The sequence below is a fragment of the Gossypium hirsutum genome, chromosome D13, assembly GCF_007990345.1.
Source record: "Gossypium hirsutum isolate 1008001.06 chromosome D13, Gossypium_hirsutum_v2.1, whole genome shotgun sequence".
NCBI lineage: Eukaryota > Viridiplantae > Streptophyta > Magnoliopsida > Malvales > Malvaceae > Gossypium > Gossypium hirsutum.
This window is the reverse complement of record NC_053449.1, coordinates 23,325,432-23,347,638: the sequence shown is the minus strand read 5'-3', so window position 1 is coordinate 23,347,638 and position 22,207 is coordinate 23,325,432. Positions and strand designations below refer to the sequence as shown.

The 22,207-nt window shown below is 34.5% G+C and overlaps 1 non-coding gene across 1 annotated transcript; it reads left to right on the top strand.

The window, feature by feature from the left end:
- Window positions 1–2,893: 2,893 nt before the first annotated feature.
- Window positions 2,894–2,999, top strand: LOC121225922 (small nucleolar RNA R71). Its single transcript, XR_005923825.1, has one exon. It is a non-coding gene; the product is annotated as a small nucleolar RNA R71 (small nucleolar RNA).
- Window positions 3,000–22,207: the final 19,208 nt, after the last annotated feature.

The following is a 22,207-nucleotide window of genomic DNA, read 5'->3' as shown; positions in this document are numbered from 1 at the left end:
ACTCCTACGAAGTCTAAATTAAAATGATCCAAAAATTAATACAAATATTTTTTTATAAAATTTAAAATAGTTCAATCATCCTCCTTTTCGTCCATCTCCTCATGCTCACCATCCTCCTCTTTTTCTCGCTCTTCGCTTTTATGCACTTCTTCTTCTTGGTCCATATTTGCCAACCCAAACATGTCATGTGTATAATTGGGAACCTAAATGTTGTTTGCCTCACAAACTCTTGAAAAATTGGTCCTAATTCTTGTATCCACTGAATCATCCAATCTAACTTTTGATGACTATTCTCACTAACATCCTCTTGAGCTCATGTCAACCTTTTTGACGAAATGAGTGTAGTTGTCGTTTCTTGCTGTTGCTTATTCTAATCTTTTGTTTGTTTGGCCTGCAAGTCGATGTATTGTTGGAACAAGGTGTCCCCGATAATGCTTTGGGATGGTTTCAACGACTACTTAGTGGACGTCATAGATACACTTGCCTTTTTGCATAAAGCCGTCACTAGATGGGAAAAGAATACTCCTACCTTCTGGCTACTAATGCATCTTCCCATGGTGGATCCATTTGCCAACAGAAACTTGCCTTTTTCTGCAAAATAGCATAGAGTAACACTGCTCTAAAGGTATTAACATTAGAAATATTTAAAGCAGATATAATTCATGTGCAAATGAATTGAATCCACATTTTAGCTTTCAGAAACATAATAGCTTGATGGAAAGATACTGGGATATTGTTATCTGTGTGATACTTCCATTCACCCCTTCCCTCAGTTAAAAAATTTTATAATATTATCCATATATGTCTTTAAAATATTCTAAGTCAGTTTCATCAATTAAATCATTCTCATAGTATGGAACATGATAAAAGTCACAAATTATTCTAAGGGTTACTTGCACCTCTTTCCCTCGCACAACTAATGTATCCCATATACGAACTTCATTATTTCTAGACTTGTGGTCCTGTAGAGATGTGTAAAACTCTTGGACAATAGGGACTACAACTTTATCCTTTGGTATCAACTAAAAATGTTCCCAACAATGATACCTGACCAAAGGCCAAATTTCTTTACACAAAATCATCGATAGATCAAATCCCCTCTCTTGAATAAATGTTTTTCCTTGAAGTTCATTGAAATACTTTTAAACGTTCGGATTTGGAAAATTAGAAGGAGTTTGAACCATTGATGGCTATATTTCCATTGTTCGCCTAACTTTCCTAAGAGGCATGATGTTTCAATCCTAATGACGTACTAAATAAATAAGTCAATGGAATAGTAAAAAGTTTGAGTTTAGGAACCCTTAACCTTGAATGTATAGTTAAAGTTTATTTGAATTCCTTGCTTGCCCGTGCTGTCCTCGTTCCTTGTTGCACCGAGTTTGTGAAAGAAAATTTAGGAAATTAAGGGTTTAGGGTTTAAAGGATGTTGAGATATTTGAGAGAGTTTTAAGGGTAAGGGTTTAAAGAGTGTTTTGACTAGGAGTAAATAGGAGTTTAGGTTTTAAAATAGGAAATTAAAGGATTAGAAATTGAGTAAAATTAATGTTAAAGCAATCGGGTTACGCAATGGGTCGAGTCAACCCTGTAAAAAATTGCAGCGATGTTGCTACACAGGGGCATTAAATTGATACTAGCTCCTAAATCGCATAGGGCTCTATTAAAGTGAATACTCTTTATTTCTATGGGAATGGTAAAACTAACTAGGTCTTTCACTTTTCACGGTACTTGTCTGGAAACAATTACACTACAAGAAGCACTTAAATTAACCTGTTCTCCTACCTTGATTTTCTTAAGGCCTGCCATCATCTCCTTTAAAAACTTGGCATACTTGGGAGCCTTCTCAATTAACTCAATCAAAGGTAGGTTAACATTTATGGTTTTAAATAAAAAATAAAAAAACTTACAAATTCATCCTCGTCTCGCTTTTTTGTTTCTTCTAATCTTGATGGAAATGAGACTTTTGTGATTTCAGCACCTTTAGGTGTCTCTTTTCCTGTCTCAACCGTTAATGTTTTCTCCCTATCTGGTTCAGGTCCCTCTTCCACATGTAGGGAATTGTCTTGAGGTTCATTAATATTGTCCATAGTTACCTCCAGGATAGGTATTTCTTGGCTAATCAGTACCTTACCCGATCAGAGTGCTATAGCTTTCACATGCTATTTACCTTCCCTTCGTGGATTATCTTCTATGTTACTAGGAATGCCTGAGTCAATTTTTCTTTTGATATCTCCCATCATGCTCATTAATTGGCTTATTTAATCCTCAAGCTTAGTTAATGTTCTTATTGATTTAGTGCACTTAGATTGCACTTACTTGACATTTGTCCTCATTGACTGCATCTCTCATTCAATTCTATCATAACATTGACCACATGTCGTATGGTCACTTGGTTTGGATCTGTCTTGGGGTTTCTACAAGTAAGGAGGTTGGGAATTAGTATTTTTAACTTGACTAGAATTGTTACCTCCTCTTTGGTTTTCTCCTCATCTCAAGTTCGAGTGATCTCTCTAGCCATGATTGTATGTGTTTTAATAAGAGTTTCCACCCCTATTCCCAATGTAATTTATATCCTCGGTAGGATTATTGATATAATGGAAAACTGGCATGTCTCCTCCATGCATAGACGGTACAAAAGCAGATTCATACGGTTGAGTCTATCCACTAGTTGCTAATATTTATCATCCTATTGAATAGCTTTGGCCGTAGCAAGTTTCTGGCCATACGTGAATTGTTCAGTTTGCCACTGGTAGGAGTTTAATTCCATGTTTTCAATAATTTCATATGCATCCTCGTACGTTCTATTCATACGGGCTCCTCTTTCTGCTCCATCTAAACTTGATCTTGCGTTCGTATCTAACTCATTAGAAAAAAATGCAATCTCATCCACTTAGGAAATCAATTGTGTGGACATTTTTGAATCAACATTTTGAAGCTTTCCCACACATCATAGAAGCTTTCTCCTTCCATCTATCTAAGGACAACAATCTCTCTCCTTAATTGGACTACTTTACTAATCTAGAAAACTTCTATAAGAATTTTCTAGTAAGTTCGTCCCAAGTTGTGATCGATCCTGAAGTCTATGAGTTTAACCAAGAAAAGGTGTTATCAATCAGAGAAAATAGAAACAACCAAAGATGAATAGCATCATCAGTGACCCCGTTATGCTTAAAAGTATCATAGAGTTTAAGAAACCATTTCAAATGTTGATAAGGATATTCTATCATAGTGCCCCTAAACTTCAAATTATTTTGGTTTATTTAAGCTAAGATAATTGATTTATTTAAATAATATTTATTTGATTCATACTTATAATGTTTGTGCCTCAATCGATCATGTTTTCAATTAAAATCAAGTCTGTATTTCGTTCATACGTGATTGAAATGCACCTGAATTAGCTGAGCGATCCTAACCAGACGATGGCTAATGGACGCATAATTGAAATGTGCATGCTCAATTTAGATCCTAACACGATAAAATTGTAGGTTGCATAACAACTCTAACCAAGCTCTGTTATCTGCATAGTTTTTAGATTTGTGTGATTAAATTGTTTCAAACCTAACACGTCCCTATTACCTCACATGAATGCTAAGAAACCCTTAGTTAATAAGGATCAGTAAAATGAGTATTTACTAAGTAAAGGATTCCGAAAGGACCTAATGTGGTTTTCAAACTCATGAAAGATGGAGTTGCCATAGAATATTTTTCCGAATGTTATTAAGCATGTTCATAATAAATTGAGTTTAATTAAAGTAATTGTCTTAGTTTATTTATGTTATAATTGTTGCAAATTGTGTTTAATTTTACTAAAATCTATTTCATTCATATAGTTTGCATACTTAGGATAATTTGCATTAGGGATCATTGCATTTAGTTTAATATATTTTAATCACCACTTCTCAACTATATTGTGTTTTTATTTACCAAATTATTAATATAATTTTACAAATTAAGTGACTTAACACAAATACAATCCCTGTAGAGATGATAACTCGATACTTACTTATTACTTGATAACGACTGTGTAGACTTGTACAAACCTAAACATTACACTTGATTAAGTAAAATCATGACTAAGCTATTCTTGCATTACAATTGTTAGGTAACTAATGAATTAATTATTTAAACGTATTGAAATTATAATTAATGTACACAGTACTTAATCAATGCATGTTTAATCATCTAAGGTAGCTGAGGGTTAGATTAGCAACGGCATCTGACGATACATTTGCCTTGCATAACTTGCAAGACTATTGTGATTAAACTGTTTCTAGGTAAGGATACTGTGTTACCTCACATAGTCTTTTATGTGCTTATTAAATCGAGTTAATTGTTTGAATTGACATAGGGATATGTACAAGAGATTATTTCGATTTAATAAGTATGTATGTGCAATAACATATTTGCCTATTAAGATCTGTTTAATCGGTTGAATTGACATAGAGATATAGTCAAGAGATAAATGGATTTTGGTAGGTGAGTATGTTCATAAGTTAACAACTTATCGAGTTACCGTGAACTTATTCGTAACAATATAAACATGAGTTTAATAATTTTAAGTTAAGAAATGTAATTAATCTAACACAATTATGTCATCTTGATTAAAATCGTATTTTGAAATCGTATTTTGAAACGAGGATCCTAATTGGAGATGATCGATATTGGTACCCATGAATTCTCACAAGTTTAGAAATATACAGTTTGACTAACTTCAGTAATGAATAATTTGTGTGAATCAACAAAAAATGAGCTGATTTGGTCAATTTATCCCCAATTACCCAAACTGAATCTTTCTTAGAAGGCGTCAAAGGTATCCCACTAACAAAGTCCATAGTCACTCGTTCCCACTTCCATTGAGGAATCTGAATAGCATTAAACTCGATCACATCTTGCTTTACTCCTTACCACCAATATTGTTCCTGAATATCTCAATACATTTTATTCCCTGTAGGATGCATAGCATATGGGCTACTATGCGTTTTCCAAAGAATGGACTCCTCAGATCCCTATCCAAAGGTACATAGTACCTTCCACGATAACACAAAATTCCCTCCAAATTAAACCCAAAGTCTGTAGTGTTGCCTTCTTCAATTTGTTTGATGTGTGGCACAATAGACAAATCTAGAGACTGTTTCAATTTGATCTCATCCACCAAGGTGGGTCTTACTTGTAAATCTACAAGAAAACCCTTATCCTCATACAAACTGAATCTAGCAAACATCACCTTCAAATCAGTTATTGACCTCCTACTCAACGCATCAGCTACAACATTTGCCTTCCACGGATGGTACTCGATGGTGAAATCATAGTCCTTGAGCAACTCAATCCACCTCCTCTGCCTCAAGTTTAACTCCTTTTAGGTGAGGAGATACTTAAGGCTTTTGTGATTCATGTAAATAATGCATTTCTCAACACAGAGCTAGTGTCTCCAAATCTTAAGAGCGAAGACCACCATAACTAACCTGAGATCATGAGTAGGGTAGTTTCTCGAAACTACCTTGCTGCTCCTCGATCCACTTGAAAGGGGCACTCTCCCTCAATAGTTTGGTCATAGGATGAGATACAATCAAAGAGAAACCTTCTACAAACCTTTTGTAATAACCTGTAAGAACAAGAAAGCTTCGAATCTCACTAACATTCTTAGGTTGTTTCCAATCTAGAATATCCTCAATCTTCTTTGGATCAACTTAGATACCCTCAGTTGATACCACGTGACCTAAAAACATCACTTCACAGAGCCAAACTCGTACTTCCTCAACTTATCGTACAACTTTTTCTCACGAAGGGTTTCGAAGAACCACTCTCAAGTGCTCCTCATGCTCAGCTTTAATCTTAGAATAAATCAGGATGTCGTCGATGAACAAAAATCAATTCATGAGGTCCATAAAAGTTGTTGGTGCATTGGTAAGACCAAAAGGCATCACTAAGAATTCATAATGACCGTACTAAGTTCTGAAAGAAGTCTTAGATATATCAACTTCTCTCACCTTAAGCTGATAATAACTTGACCTCAGATCAATCTTAGAGAAAACTATGGCACCCATAAATTTAACAAAAAGGTCATCAATCCTTGGCAACGAGTACTTGTTCTTCACTGTCAACTTGTTCAACTGCCGGTAATCAATGCACAGTCTCATCGATCCAACCTTTTTCTTTACAAACAAAACTGGATCTCCCTAATGTAACACACTTGGCTTTATGAATCCACAATCCAACAACTCTTACAATTTCACCTTTAGCTCATTAAGCTCTTTAGGTGCCATGCGATAAGGAGTTATGGACAACGGAGCTGTCCTAGGCAGCAACTTGATCCCAAAATCAACCTCAAGCTCCAAAGGTAAAACATTCAATTCCTCTGTGAGTACATCAGGAAACTCCCTCACTATATGGATGTTCTCTATCACCGACTCATCAACATTCATATCCAAGATCGTTGAATTAGGGTTATAGAGCATTACCGCACAAATAGAACATTAAACATACATTTCATACATCATTACAAACATATTAACATACATTTATTCACATATGTACCATCTCTTAATCGAGCCCTCGAGGCCCTAGAATCACCTTAGAAACAATTCTGGACCAAATTGGAAGCAATTAGAAAGTTCAAGTAAAAAGTTAGAAAAATTTGACTGAGGGGTCACACGGCCCGTGTCTCAAGCTGTGTATCCTTCAAAATAGGGACAAACGGCTGTGTCCCAGCTCATGCCCTCACCCATGTAACTCTCTGAGTAGGGTTACATGGCCGTGTCACACACCCGTGTGTTAACCCCTATAACTCTCGATATAGCCCAACACGCCCGTGTACTAGGCCGTGTAACTACCGGACTTGCATGCAATGGAACCTACAGAGGACACACGGCCGTGTCACCAAGCCATGTGTCACGCACAGCTGAGTCACAAGCTCGTGTCTCAGGCTGTGTGAACCCAAAATGAACCTTAAACAACAAGTTTACTATTTCAAGCTTACTTAGAGTCTAAGAAATCCATTTACTAGCAAAAAGACCTATTCAAAGTGACTTTAAACAAGCCAAAAACATGCCAAACCAACAGCCTAAGTGCCTAACCAATGTATCTTCATAGATACTAAAGTATATACAACTATACATCAAAATAAAACTTCAAACACAACTTATCAATTCATCCAATCTAACACGTAACCAATGTACCTATCATAGGTACCTCAATCACAACATATCAGTAACACATATCATTCATATTCGCACTGGAACCTTACTTCATTCACATGTATCATATAAGCTAGAAATTACACAAGAGACCATACTTAATATTTACACATCTCGAAACATTATTAGTAATAATAACACAAAAACTTATTACATGCCATATAATCTGAAATGAACATTTCAAAAACTACTGAGATTTATGGATAGTGTGACTTGAGTGCCGGTCCAATCGTCCAACCTTCTTAGTATCTAAAAGAACAATAAATACACAAGTAAGCTTAATGAAGCTTAGTAAGTCGACGTATTAAAATAATAAATCTTACTGAAGTAAGTACAATAATTCAAACAATAATTCAACCATGAATGTTCTCTGTACATCCACAACCTCAATCAATAAATTCTAAAATTTTAGTTCAATACTCAAATATATATAACAAATCCATCATAATCATAAAACAAGTTACCTTACCAAGATTTTTAATTTGCTGAATGACTTACGGATACGAGCACATCGACAATCCAACCAAAATACACCAGATGCTCACAAGAGCCAATCCATCCAAAACACACCAATGCTCATAAGAACTAATCCCTTCGAAACACATCAATGCTCATAAGAGCTAATCCCTCTGAAATACAACAATGCTCATGAGAGCTAGTCCAATCGAAACACACCAAAACAAAAAGTATAACATGAGAGTTCGTAACAAATGTTGAACCTCGGTACACTTGGTAAACTGTCTCCATAATAGTCTCCACTCCAAACCCCCATAACACACCCCATATCTCGATAGTACTCTAACGTATGTTCAACCCGATCCAAACATCAAAATTCGATAACATTTCTCAATTAACCTTTCATAATAAAATTTAAATATATCTACTGTATCGTCTTAAATTATCCAAAAATTCATTTAGATGTTAAATTTTAAACTGTACGAACTTACTTGGACTGAATTTTAGTAGTTGTAGAAGTTTAGAGATTATTCCACAATTTTCCTTTTACAAGAGTATCTACGGGAACTTGATCTAAAATGTAAAACTCTTCAATTATTAGCTTATATTTCATATTTCAATTCACATTACAATTTATACCCTTTTATTTTTAAAATTTACATAATTACCTCAAACATTTACAATTTAATCCTTTAACCCGAAAATCATCAAATTAACCATTTTTCTCAAGTCAAAATTATAGTCAAATATACTGGGCCCTTGTACAGTCCCTATTAAACATCTAATTCACTACAAACACTAAAATTTTGATATTTTCACAATTTAATCCTAAAATCAAAATTTAACAGAAATCACTTTACAAAATCATCAAACAACACAATCAAAGCTTCAAATACATGATATTCATCAAAAAAATTCAAGATTCATCAATGGAAACTTCTAAAATTTTTAAAAGATTTAAAAACAAAGGTACGAGCTAGCTGGACTTAGTTGCAATGATCTCAAAAACATAAAAATGACAAGAAATAGATAACAATTTCACTTACATGCAATGAAAACTGTCCAAACCGAAGCTTCTCTTTCTTTGGCTATGGTTTTCGTCAAGCTTGAAGAAGAAAATGAAAGTGTTTTTGTTTTCTTCAATAATTAATTTAGTTTAAATTACAAAATTACCATTGATCACATAATTTTTAATCAATTTCAACTATGTTGTCGTACCACTATATTAACTAGGGTATATTTGCTACTTAAGTCCCTCCTTATTTATTAATTAAGCTATTTAATCACCTAAATGCAATAATTACTAAATTTTGCACCTTTTGCGATTTAGTTCTTTTTCTTTAATTAACTATTTAAACACTAAGATTTCTAGAACAAATTTTAATATGACTCTAATTACTCCATAAATATTCAAAAAATAATATTTACGAGTTGAGTCAACAGAAATTTATGGTCCCAAAATCACTATTCCGTCACCATTGAAAATCAGGCTATTACAACTCTTTCCCCTCTTAGGAAATTTCTCGCTCGAAATTGTTTCTTGAGAATAGATTTAGATACTGTAGTTTCATTGATTCATTAGTTTCCCAAGTAGCTTCTTCTATACCATGACAATGCCATAAGACTTTTACTAACGGTACTCATTTATTCCACGACTCTTTAATTTCCTGAGCCAAAATTTTCACTAGTTCCTCAAAATACGTCAAATCTGGCTATAATTAAATCTCACTATGAGGAATCACATGCGAAGGATCAGACCTATATTGTCTCAGCATTGAAACATGAAATACATTATAAATTTTCTTAAGTGTAGAGGGAAAAGCTAATGTATAAGTCACAGGGTCGATTCTTTCGACAATCTCATACGATCCTATAAATCTCGAACTCAATTTCCTTTTCTTGCCAAAACGTAGCACTTTCTTCCACGAAGAAACTTTCAGAAATACTCGATCGCCATCAACAAATTCTATATATCAAATTAATCGAACTTTTTCTTCAGTTTCTAGGATCAAATCAATTCCCACCATTTTTCATTCACTCAATTTAGACCAATACAATGGTGTTTTACACTTTCTTCCGTAAAGAGCTTCAAATGGTGTCATTTTTATACTGGATTGATAAATTTTATTATAAGTGAGTTCAACTAATGGTAAATACTTTTCCCAGTTGCCTTCAAACTCGAGTATACAACATCTCAATATTTCTTCCAGAATCTATATCACTCGTTCTGATTGCCCATCCGTCTGAGGATGAAACGTTGTGCTGAAATTGAGTTTAGTGCCCAAAGCCTCGTGAAGTTTGCCAAAATCTTGATGTAAATCTCAGGTCATGGTCTAAAATAATAGATGTCAGAACTCTATGCAATCTGATAATCTCAGATAGATATAATTCCCCTAATCTTTCAACTGAGAAATCTATTCTGATTAGAATAAAATGTGTTGATTTAGTCAATTTGTCCATAATCACCCAGATCGAATCTTTATTTTTCGGAGTTACCGGTAAACCAGATACGAAATCCATTGTGACTCGCTCCCACTTCCACTCAGGAATCATAACAGCTTGTAGTAAACCTGACGATATGTGATACTCTGCTTTTACTTGTTGACATATTAAACATTTAGCTACAAATTCAAAAATTTCCCATTTCATATCCGGCCACTAGTACATCTATTTCAAATCACAATACATCTTCGTGCTACCAAGATGAATAGAATATGTACTATTGTGTGCTTCTGAAAATTATCTCTTTTCAAACCTAAATCATTCGGAACACAAATCCTATCATGATAATGTAACATACCATCATCATCAATACCGTACTCAGAACTCAAATTATTTAAAACCAGTTCTCATTTCAATTTCAACTTCGGATTGTCATTTTGTAAGTCCCAAATTTGTTGTAGAAATAGGGGTTTAGTTCTCAACTCAACCAGTACAGAACCATCTTCATTCAGAGCTAAATGAGTATTCAACACTTGAAGTGCAAACACTGATGACTTTCAATTGAGTGCATCCGTAACCATATTGGCCTTTCCTGGATGATAATTAATAACTAGATCGTAATCTTTTAGTAGCTCTAACCAACATCACAGTCTCAAATTCAGTTCTTTCTAAGTCATCAAATACTTTAAACTTTTGTGATCCGTAAACACGTGACATTTTTTACCGTATAAATAATGTCTCCAAATCTTCAAGGCCAATACAATCAAGGCTAATTCAAGATCATGAATAGGATAACTCTTTTCATGTGGCTTTAACTACTGAGAAGCATAAGCTACTACTTTCCCTGCCTACACCAACACACAACCCAAACCGTTGAGAGAGAAATCACTATAAATAACATATGCTACCCAAGACTCAAGCTGAGTCAATACTGGAGCTTCTGTCAACACGTTTTTTAGTTTATCAAAACTCTATTGGCACTTATCAGACCAAGCAAACTCAATATTTTTCTATAGTAGTCTAGTCATCGATGAAGCAATGATTAAGAAGTTTTTAACAAAATGTCGATAGTAACCTGCTAAACCCAAGAAACTTCGCACTTCAGAAACATTCTTTGAAGTTTTCCAATTCATCACAGTAGAAACTTTACTTGAATCAACTCAAATCCCATCAGCTGATACTATGTGACCCAAAAATCCAACCTCGCGAAGCCAGAATTAACATTTACTAAACTTTGCATACAATTATTTTTCTCTCAAAGTCTGCAATACAATTCTCAAGTGTTGAGCATTCTCAGATTCTGTCTTAGAATAGATTGATATATCATCGATAAACACAACCACAAATCTATCCAAATAAGGTTAAAAAACTGGATTCATCAAGTCCATAAAAATAGCAGGGGCATTAGTCAAACCAAATGGCATTACCATAAACTTATAATGACCATAACGATTTCTAAAAGCCATCTTTGACACATCACAATCTTTACCCCGCAATTGATAACACCTAGATCTGAGATCTATCTTTGAAAATACAGTAGCACATTTTAGTTTATCAAACAAATCATCAATACATAGCAAGAGATACTTATTCTTTATTGTGACTTTATTCAACTATCTGTAGTTAATACATAATCTCAAAGAACCGTCTTTCCCTTTTACAAACAATATAGGTGCACCCCAAGGAGATACACTCAATTGACTAAACCCTTTGTCTAATAGCTCTTGCAACTTTTCTTCCAACTCTTTTAATTCAATTGGTGCCATGAGATACGGTGATATCGATATCGGTGCATTTTCAGGAACTAGATCAATCAAAAAATCAACTTCAATATCAGGAGGCAAACCCGACAACTCTTTAGGAAATACATCAATAAATTCACTAACAATCAGTAACTGATCTAACTTCCATTCTGGATGTCTGGTATAAAGAATGTATGCTAGAAATGCTTCACTACCTTTACATATCAATCTATGTACAGAAATAGCTGAAATGATTCTAACAGCACTATTCGGCCCGTTAGATAAAACTGAAATCATCTCTCCTAATTGGCATCTCAAATCAATTTGTTTTTGTCTAAAGTTTATCACAGTATCATGCAGCGATAGCCAATCCATACCCAGAATAACATCAATTTCCTGAAAGGGTAATAACATCAAATCAGTAGGGAATTCACAGCCTCTAACTTTCAGCGGACATTTACAACAAACTAAGTTAACTATCACACTCTGACCTAGTGGATTAGTAACTTGCATATCATATTTAGTCAATTCAATATGTAATTTCTTTTTCGTTACTAATGCAGTGCAAATATAAGAATGAGTTGACCTGGAGTCAATAGTGCATACATAGTAACATCAAAGAAATCGAATATAATAGCAATCACATCAGATGCAACAGCTTCCTCTCTGGCTCTAATAGCATATGTGCGAGTAGCTGTTCTAGCCTCTGGCCGAACAACAGTGTCTTTTGCTCTCGTACGAGTAGTCCCTACAGTACTATTCTGGCCCGGCCATCTACTTTTCTGAGATGTAGACATTTGCTTTTCATTCTGTTCTTCATTTCCTTTTAACTATTTAGGACAAATTCCAAAGAAAGTGATCAGTCAACCCATATCTATAACAGGCTTCCGACTTAGCTCTACACTCGCCAGGATGATATTTTCCACAATGTCTATAACTGGGCTATAAGCGTTTCGTACATTTCCCACACTATCAACTGGTTTTGTAGGAGCTTTAAAATCATGTTGAATCGATTTATTTTTATTCATATGTTCAGACATTAAACTGGCTCGACTAAAGTCTTACCTAGTCTTCTTTGATGGTGTTGTAGAAAATGACTTAGAAGAACTTCTCTTATGAAACTCTCGAATCCGTCTATCATTTTGTATCTTACGATTGTACACTTCTTCCATTTTCTGTGCATGATCAGATAAAACAACAAATTCTCGAATTTCATTACCTCCGATTATCATTCAAATTTCATCATTCAGGACATCTTCAAACTGGATACACATCTCTTTTTTAGTAGGCACAATCTCTCGGGTATATTTATTAAGATATACAAACTCTCTCATGCTCAACCACCAATTTATTTCCCTGTCATAACTCAAGAAATTCTCTCTTTTTCTTGTCCAGATATCATTTTTCGACATACTTCTTTTTAAACTCGATTTGAAAGAAATCCTAGGAAATTTTCTCCCTCGGTACTACAGCTACCAATATAGTCCACCAACTATATGCTTCGTCTTTTAACAATGAAACGAAACATCTAAGAAATCATCAAGAGGGTAAGCCATTTCTTCGAAAACTCGCAAGATGTTCTGAAAGCAGTACTCAGTTTTAACTGGATCATCTTTCAATCTACCTCAAAATTCTTCGGCACCACACTTTCTAAGCTTCTTTATCGGAATACGTCGACTAGGCTCAGTCACAAGAGGAGGTGGAGGTGCAACCGGAGGTATAACAGGAGGTATGACAGGGGTTGAGGTCGTTGAGCCAGAGTATTCATTTGCATAACTCATTAAACCACTGGTTCATAAACCAGAAGAACAAGTTTTTAAGTTCATGCTCTTGTACTTGAAGAATCAGAATATTACTACTCGTCCCATGATCAAAGGTTGCTACATTACTATTAACCTCATCATTGTCAGAACAATCAAATCCGCATAACATCTTTAAAATTATATAAGAAAAATAGAGGTTAGATCGGATCAAAGATGTCACACAATCATAGATTTATATGGCATGTAATTCTAGACATTACACACGCTACGTTCAGTCTGAAAACTGACTAAACCATAACTTTGATACCATTAAATGTAACACCCCTAACCCATATCCATCACCGGATTAGGGTTACAAAACATTACCATACAAATGGAACATTAAACATACATTTCATACATCATTACAAACATATTAAAATACATTCATTGCATACGTACCATCCCTTAATCGAGCCATCGAAGCCCTAGAATCACCTTAGAAACAATTTGGGACCGAATTAGAAGCAATTACAAAGTTCAAGTAAAAGCTAGAAAAATTTGACTGCAGGGGTCACATGGCCTTGTGGCTTACATGACTGAGACACTTGCCCGTGTCTCAGGCTGTGTAACCTTCAAAATACGGACATACGGCCGTGTCTCAGCCCGTGTCCTCACCCGTGTAACTCCCTGAGTAGGGTCACACGATCGTGTCTCACGCCCGTGTGTTAGGCTGTGTAACTCTTGATATAGCCTCACACGGTCATGTGCCTGGCCGTGTGATAGGCCATGTAACTACCTGACTTGCATGCAATAGATCACACACCTGTGTCTCAGGCCGTGTGGACCTAAAATGAACCTTAAACAACAAGTTTGTTCTAGAGCCTTAAACAACACTTTGTTCATAGATTGGCCTCCAGGAACTCATTGTAAAACCCTTAATAGTCCTTGGGATATTGCACCATCAATAGGATCAAGGTTAGCAACCTCATCAGCAAATCCCTCGGGCTCTTGATTCACATTATCCATAGCTGGTCATCCTTATTGACACCAAGATCTGATATAGTCACTCAAATGGTAGATGACTCTTCTAGAGCCTCACGACGATGTGTGCCATGAGTCTGTACTCCTTGGCTATCGATAATGTCTATCAATAATTTTATGAGTTTTATTTGTTAATTTTAGAAACAAGTCTTATGTTATCACTTTGAGTGTTTTCAATCAAAATTTCACTATCAATAAGTATGTCATCTCATAGTCTAAAGTTTCATAATCCAAAGTTTCAAGTATTAGGAGTACTTATCTTGGAACAGCTTCGGGAATGTCAGATTTTCGGTGTAACACCCTATACCCGACCTGGTTGCTAATCCTGAATACCAGGATGCCACACCACTATCCCATGTTATACACAACAAGTAAAAGCTCATTCTAAACAAATCGTCCTCCTTTTTAGTATTCGTATAGGTTTTAAGTCAATCATACTCTTTAAGATCATTGTTACATGCTAAACATACATCAAATAGTCTTTTAATAATAATTAAACATGCATAAGGCCCATTTAGGAAAATCTTAAAACTGACCACGTAGTTATCGATACTAAAGGTGAGGTATCGATAATTCTCTCAAGTGGTATCGATAACGCTTGGAAAATTAGACCAAAACCGTTTACTGTTTCTCACCTAAAAACCCAAACCTCAAAAATTATCGATTCCTCTACCAAAGTATCAATATTTCAACCCTGAGTATCGATACTCGTGATAGGGTATCAATACCAAATTATGTTACTATCTCCCTGCACATTTTAAAATCACAAAGGCATCTTTTTTACAACATGAATATCGATACCTCTTCTCCATACCAGAAATTTACGACATACTTGAGCATATAAATAATTCCAACATGTACCAATCCATCATGCTAACATATCGTCATCAAATAAACATCAAAATGGCCTTAATAATAGCCTCAAGCATCAAAAGTAAGTTTGAGCAGTAATCAACATCATACAAAACGAATCTCATAAACTTAAAAACAAATAGTCTATGGAAGCATCCAAAACATTAAGACAAATAACAATAAAATTCTACCACATTGCCTTATTCGTAAAACAAAAACGGATAACAATAACACCTACAAAATAACGGAAAAGGACTTGCATGGAATCATCCCTTAGAACCACACTGCTCATACAGAAACGCTACTAATCTGCAATGGTTTAAAAGGAGTGGGTGAGCTTAACAAGCTCAGTGAATGCCTAGAACAACTACCATGCAAATAGTTCATAAAGCATTAGTGAAACATATATGTAGCATAAATAAGCAACCTTAACTTAGTTGACATATTTTACTTCACATTTATATTCGATAGTGTATTTACAGAGTCAATACATGCATATTCATGTAAACATCACAATACACACAATCACATTAATAGATAATTTGACACTTGAGTTATGAAACATAAAAGTGGGCACTATTACCACTCATTAGATACTCGAATCTCCAACACACCACTTAGACTCATAAAGTCAAACATGTCTCGTAAGTGAAGCATTAAGCTAACACTCTCCAACATACCAAACATGTCACATTGAATTGAGCTTAGCTTACATTCCCTTATCTCTTCAAACATGTCCCAAGGCCTCAACGCCGAAATCACATATACATATAGGTAAGTACTCACAATCCTATGGCATGCCAACTATATCCAATGGTCTCAAGTATCACAAGGCCAAAATATTTGTATTTAAACACACATATTACTTACCGATTTCTGATTACTTTCACTGCACATTTGTATCATTTGCACAATATTATCACTGTCAGTTAACGTCTATGACATGCTTACACATATACTTTTTCACAACAGTGATCATTAACATATAACAAATATATAGCATCCCATTTTGGATCAAAATTTCACAATAACGCAAGCACATATCTCACAAGATAAAAATGGGTACAAGAAAGCTTACACTCAAAATTTAGAGTAGGGGTTTAGGCTACCACTAAATTCCAAAATAATGCATTCAATCGTGTCTACAAGCAATTAACCTAAACACTCACCACAAGCAATCAAAAACATAAGCCTAAAACTATGCTCTCATGTAGCTGAAATCCTTAACATAACAATCTTTACATTTGAATATCTTGGTCTATACTCAATCTTTTCACCTAAAACCAATTCTGTTCATCTTAAAATTCATCTATGACTAATTCCCAACCTTTTAAACTACATTAAAATACTTAGTTTATAGTATCGAATTTTTTGACATGTTTATGGCTATTTTTCAAAAAATTCATTAAAACCTAAGAAATCCTTAATGATACTTTAAAACAAGTTTAGAAACCTCTTAATTGTATCAAAACCTATTGATTGACACTTTGAAATCACATTTTTACTCGAAAATCTAAAATTCACCATTAATGACTCTATTTTCGATTTTTAATCAAAACATATGATTTAACGATTAAAAATTCAGTTTCAAAGGCCTAATAACATTAAAAATTAATGGGTAGACGATTGGCTACCTTTGATGGAAGAAAAATAGCCTTTTATTAAAAACTAAAAAAGCTTACATGCGAAGTAGATGATGAAATCTATGGAATTTTAGACTATTTTCTTGGAGAATTGTGAAGGTTTAATACTTGAGGATTGATGGAAATCTAGGAATTAAAATTTAAAGAACAAAATCGATTGGGATTGGCTTGGGAGAATAAGAAACAGCAAAGCAATGTTTTTGGAAGAATTAACGTGATATGCTAAAGGAGGGGTTTTATTTTAGGTTGAACTTTACCAGCGGAACCCTCTTATTCTGCAAAACCTTCTCTTCGCTAGCTAAAATTTCAACTAGTTCTTCCCCAAAAGTAAGATCATCTCGAACTTCAATTTCCTCAACTGTAACTATATCCAACAAATCTAAATGATACTTTTGCAACATAGACACATGGAAAACATCATGAGTTCACTCATGCTCCTACGGCAACTTGAGACAATAAGCTACTGAACCAATCCTCTCGACAAATTCATAAGGTCCAATATACCTTGGAGTTAATTTACCCCTCTTTCAAAACCTCAAAAGTTTCTTCAAAAGCAAAACTTTCAAGAATACCTTATCACCAACTTGAAACTCAATATCTTGACGTTTCAAATCCGCATAAGGTTTTTTCCTATTAGACGTCGCTTTCAAATGATCACAAATTAACTTTCCTTTCTCTTCAGTCTCACGAACTAAATCCGATCCAACAACTCGCCTCTCATCTAATTCTGTCCGACACAGGATTTCTACATTTCCTGCCACGCAATGCCTCAAATAGTGCCATACGAATACTCGCTTGAAAACTATTGTTGTAAGTGAACTCTGCCAAGGGAAAATATCGCTCCCAACTAAACTCAACCACACAGCTTTGCAAAATATCCTTTAACACTTGAATTACCCTTTCGGATTGACCATCTATTTTGAGGTGATAAGTCATACAAAAACTAAGCTTTTACCCCAAAACCTCTTACAAACTCTTCTAAAACCTCGAAGTAAAATGTTGATCTCTATCAAAGGTAATAGAAACTTGAACTCCACGATGACGAACAATTTAGCGATATACAACTCTGTCAACTTCAACAAAGAATAATTAGACGCACAGTCAAGAAATACGCATTCTTCGAAAATTGATCAACTATAACCCACATAGAATCCTTATTTGATAGAGTTAAAGGCAAACTTGAAAAAAAAATCCATAATAATCCTTTCTCTCTTCCATTCAGGAATCGTAATCAGTTTCAAAAAACTTGAAGGAAATTGATGTTCTGCGTTAACCTTCTGACAAAACAAACATTGAGTCACAAAATCTGTAACGTCACATTTCAACCTAGGCCACCCATAGACCTCTCTAAGATCATGATACATCTTTCCATTAAGGCTCTTATGATCCATTTAAATCACACACTTCTCTCAATAAAAGTAATGGCTCCAACTCTTAAGTGCCAAAACCACCTGAATACGAAGCATCACTATAAACCATAAAATACTTTCAAGACTCTGGTTGAATCAACACTGGTGCTTCAGTCAAAATTGCCGAAAGTCATTCAAAACTCTTCTGCCTTGCATCAGTCCTTTCAAACACCACATCTTTCTAAAAAAGTTTTGGTAAGGGTACATCAATAAGAGAGAACCCTTCAACGAATCTATGATAATAGCCAAATAAACAGAAGAAACTTCCATATTCAATAACACTCTTAGGTGGCTTCCATTCTAAAATCACCTCAATCTTCTTGGGATCCACATGAATCCCTTCTACCAAAACAACATGACCTAAGAATGCCACTTCTTTAAGGAAAAATTCAAACTTACTCAGCTTTGCATACAATTATTTATCTCGAATAATTTGCCAAACAACCCTTAAATGCTCATCGTGATCCTCCTCAAAATGAGAATACACCAAAATATTATCTATGAAAGCTACCACAAACTAATCCAAGTACAAATGAAATACTTGGTTCATCAAATCCATGAAGCCGACAGGGGCATTAGTTAAACCAAATGGCATCACCAAAAACTCATAATGCCCATACTGAGTCCTAAAAGTAGTCTTCAACACATCATACTCTTTCACTTTCAAGTGATAATACCTAGATCTAAGACCAATCTTCGAAAACACCGTTGCACCTCAGAACTGATCAAACAAGTCATCAATTCGTGGCAACGGATACTTATTCTTAATAGTGAACTTATTCAACTACCTATAGTTAATACACATTTGCATCGTACCATCCTTCTTCTTCACAAACAAAGCTAGTGCACCCTACAGAGATACACTCGGTCAAAAAATCCTCTATCAAACAACTCTTGCAATTGAATTTTTAATTCCTTGAGCTCTTTATGTGCCATGCGATAGGGCGCAATAGACACCAGTGCAGTACCAGGATAGATCTCAATACCAAACTGCACTTCATGATTTGGCGACAAACTCGAAAACTCTTCAGGAAACACGTCAGAAAAATCCCTAACAATGCTAATATCCAGAACTCTGAACTCCTTACTACCTAAATTCATCACATAAGCTAAATAAGCTTCACAACCTTTTCCCCACATCTTTTCAATTATCAAAGCTAAAACCACATTAGACAGAAAACCCGATCTTTCACGAACAACAACGATTTCCAACCCATCACTATTCCTTAAAATAGTTCACCTAGTCTCAAAATTTACCTTAAACTTATCTTTAGTTAACCAATCGATACCAAGAATAACATCAAAACCATAAAAAGGAAACTCCATAAGATCAACAAAGAAAACATGCCCTTGGATCATAAGGGGACATCTACAGTACACTTTGTTCATTACCACACTATCATTGAAAGAACAAATGGCAATCATACCCAAACTAATAGTCTCAACAAGAATAACTAACTTACATGCCAATTCACTCAAAATATGTGACTTCGTCGAACTAGAATTTGTAACACACCAAAATAGGGCCTAAGAGTTTTTAGGGGTATTTTAGGAATTTTAACCTTAGAGCATTCAGAGTTTTGCGACATGGTATATTGGTAATGTTTTCAATTATGATTTTTAGAAAATCTAATAAATTTTTGATTAAGTATTTTAGAAACCTTTAATTTTAAAAAAGGACTGATTTGCAACAGGATAAAAAAATATGAGCATTTATGTAGCAGTTTTACCAATTTTTAAAAATACAGCCTATTTTCCTCTCTATCTTTCAAATTCATGTTAGCTTTCTCCCATTCAATTTCCTTGCCGTCACTTACTCTCCCATAGTCCCAACTCTTTAATTTTGATTCCCAAACCATATTCTTTTTATTTCTATCACCACCTAAGTTTTAAATCTCCATAGAATTCCATTAAAACAACCAAAAACACCATAGATTTCACCATTGTTCAAGCTTGTGGGTTTCTCAGATTTACGTCAAAAACTCATTTATTCTTCCACTAAAGGTAACCGTTCATCTACCCATTAGTTTTTAATGTTAATTAGTCTTTAAAAATAAATTATTAGTCATTAAATCACATGTTTTTTTATTAAAAGCCAAAAATAGGGTCATTAATGGTGAATTTTAGGATTTTGAGTAAAAACATGGTTTCAAAGTATTTTTCAATTATTTTTGACATGATTAAGAGGTTTCTAAACTTGTTTTGAAGTTCTGTTAAAAATTTCTTGAGTTTTAATAAATTTTTAGAAAATAGCCATAAAACATGTCGAAAAAGTCGATACTATGAATTGAGTAGTTTTGTGTGGTTTAAAGGTTGAAAATCAGTCGTAGTTGAATTTTACAATGAACTGAATTGGTTTTAGGTGAAAAGCTTGAGTATAGATCGATATATTCAAATTTAAAGTTTGCTATGTTAAAGGCTTCGGTTACATGAGAACTTAGTTTAGGCTTATTTTTTATTGTTTATGATGAGTCATTGGTTGATTTTTGAATATATTATTGTGTGAATTTATTGTGTTAAAGCTTCATATTCTCTAAGACCATCTATGAGCTAGGAAAGTATAGATTGAGATTTCAGCTTCGCGATAAAAGCGTATTGGTGAGTGTTTGGAATCGTTGCTCATAGACACAATTCATGTGTTATTTGGGAATTTAGTAGTATCTGAAACCCCTACTCTAAATTCTGAGTGTAAGCTTTCTCATACCTATGTTTATCTTGTGAACTATGTGCTTATATGTTTGTGATATGTGAATTGAGATGAGATGCTATAACATGTGATATATGGTTATGATAACTATTGTGAAAGTGCAAATGGGTACATGTTATGTATATGTTAAATGTTAGTGATAGTGTTTTGCTAAAAATGCAAATATGCTATGATAGTGCACGAATAATCGGTAAGTGATATGTGTTTTGTTTTGGATATTTTGGCCTTGTGATCTTGAAACCGTTAGATATAGTTGGCATGCCATAGGATTGTGAGTACTCACCTATATGTATAGTAATTTTAGGCGTTGAGGCCCTCTTTACTTTCAAGACGTCTCCTCAGTGAAATCTACATGACAACTCTTACCATAGGGCAACTTCATTTCATGCCATCATAAGAGACCATTTATGGAGGTCATAATTCTTGTTTAGGGCCCTTCTCCCACTCAATATTTTAAAAACATGCAAGGTTTTTTAATTTTTGGTTTCAATCATAAATGATCAATATATGGATGACAAGTACATGTGGCATTTTCTCTAATCTATATGGCATGTTAATCTCAAATATTCATGAACATGCATTCGTAGTCATATAATTATCATCATGCTTATCTCATAAAATTAAAAGTATAAAATTAAATTATTCTAATGAGCCAAAGCTTCCATGATTCCATCTTAGAAAAATAAAAAATTTTAAATTTATAAAATTCACCCCAAAGCATACTTTGGGCCTTCAATTTTTCCACCATGGATTTCTACTGCGGCATCAATTCACATTTCTATCGTTGTCGCCTTTCTGCCATTATTTTTGCAAAGGGCCTAGAAGAAGATGCAGGTGCCTTACTTTGCTGGTGTTGTTTTAGTGTTTCTACTCCTTGGATTTTTTGCACATATAAACCGTGATATTCCTCCCTTGTTTGAGGTAACATCCTCATTGGCATTCAAAGGGACTTTAGCCATTTTGTAGAGAACAGTGATTAG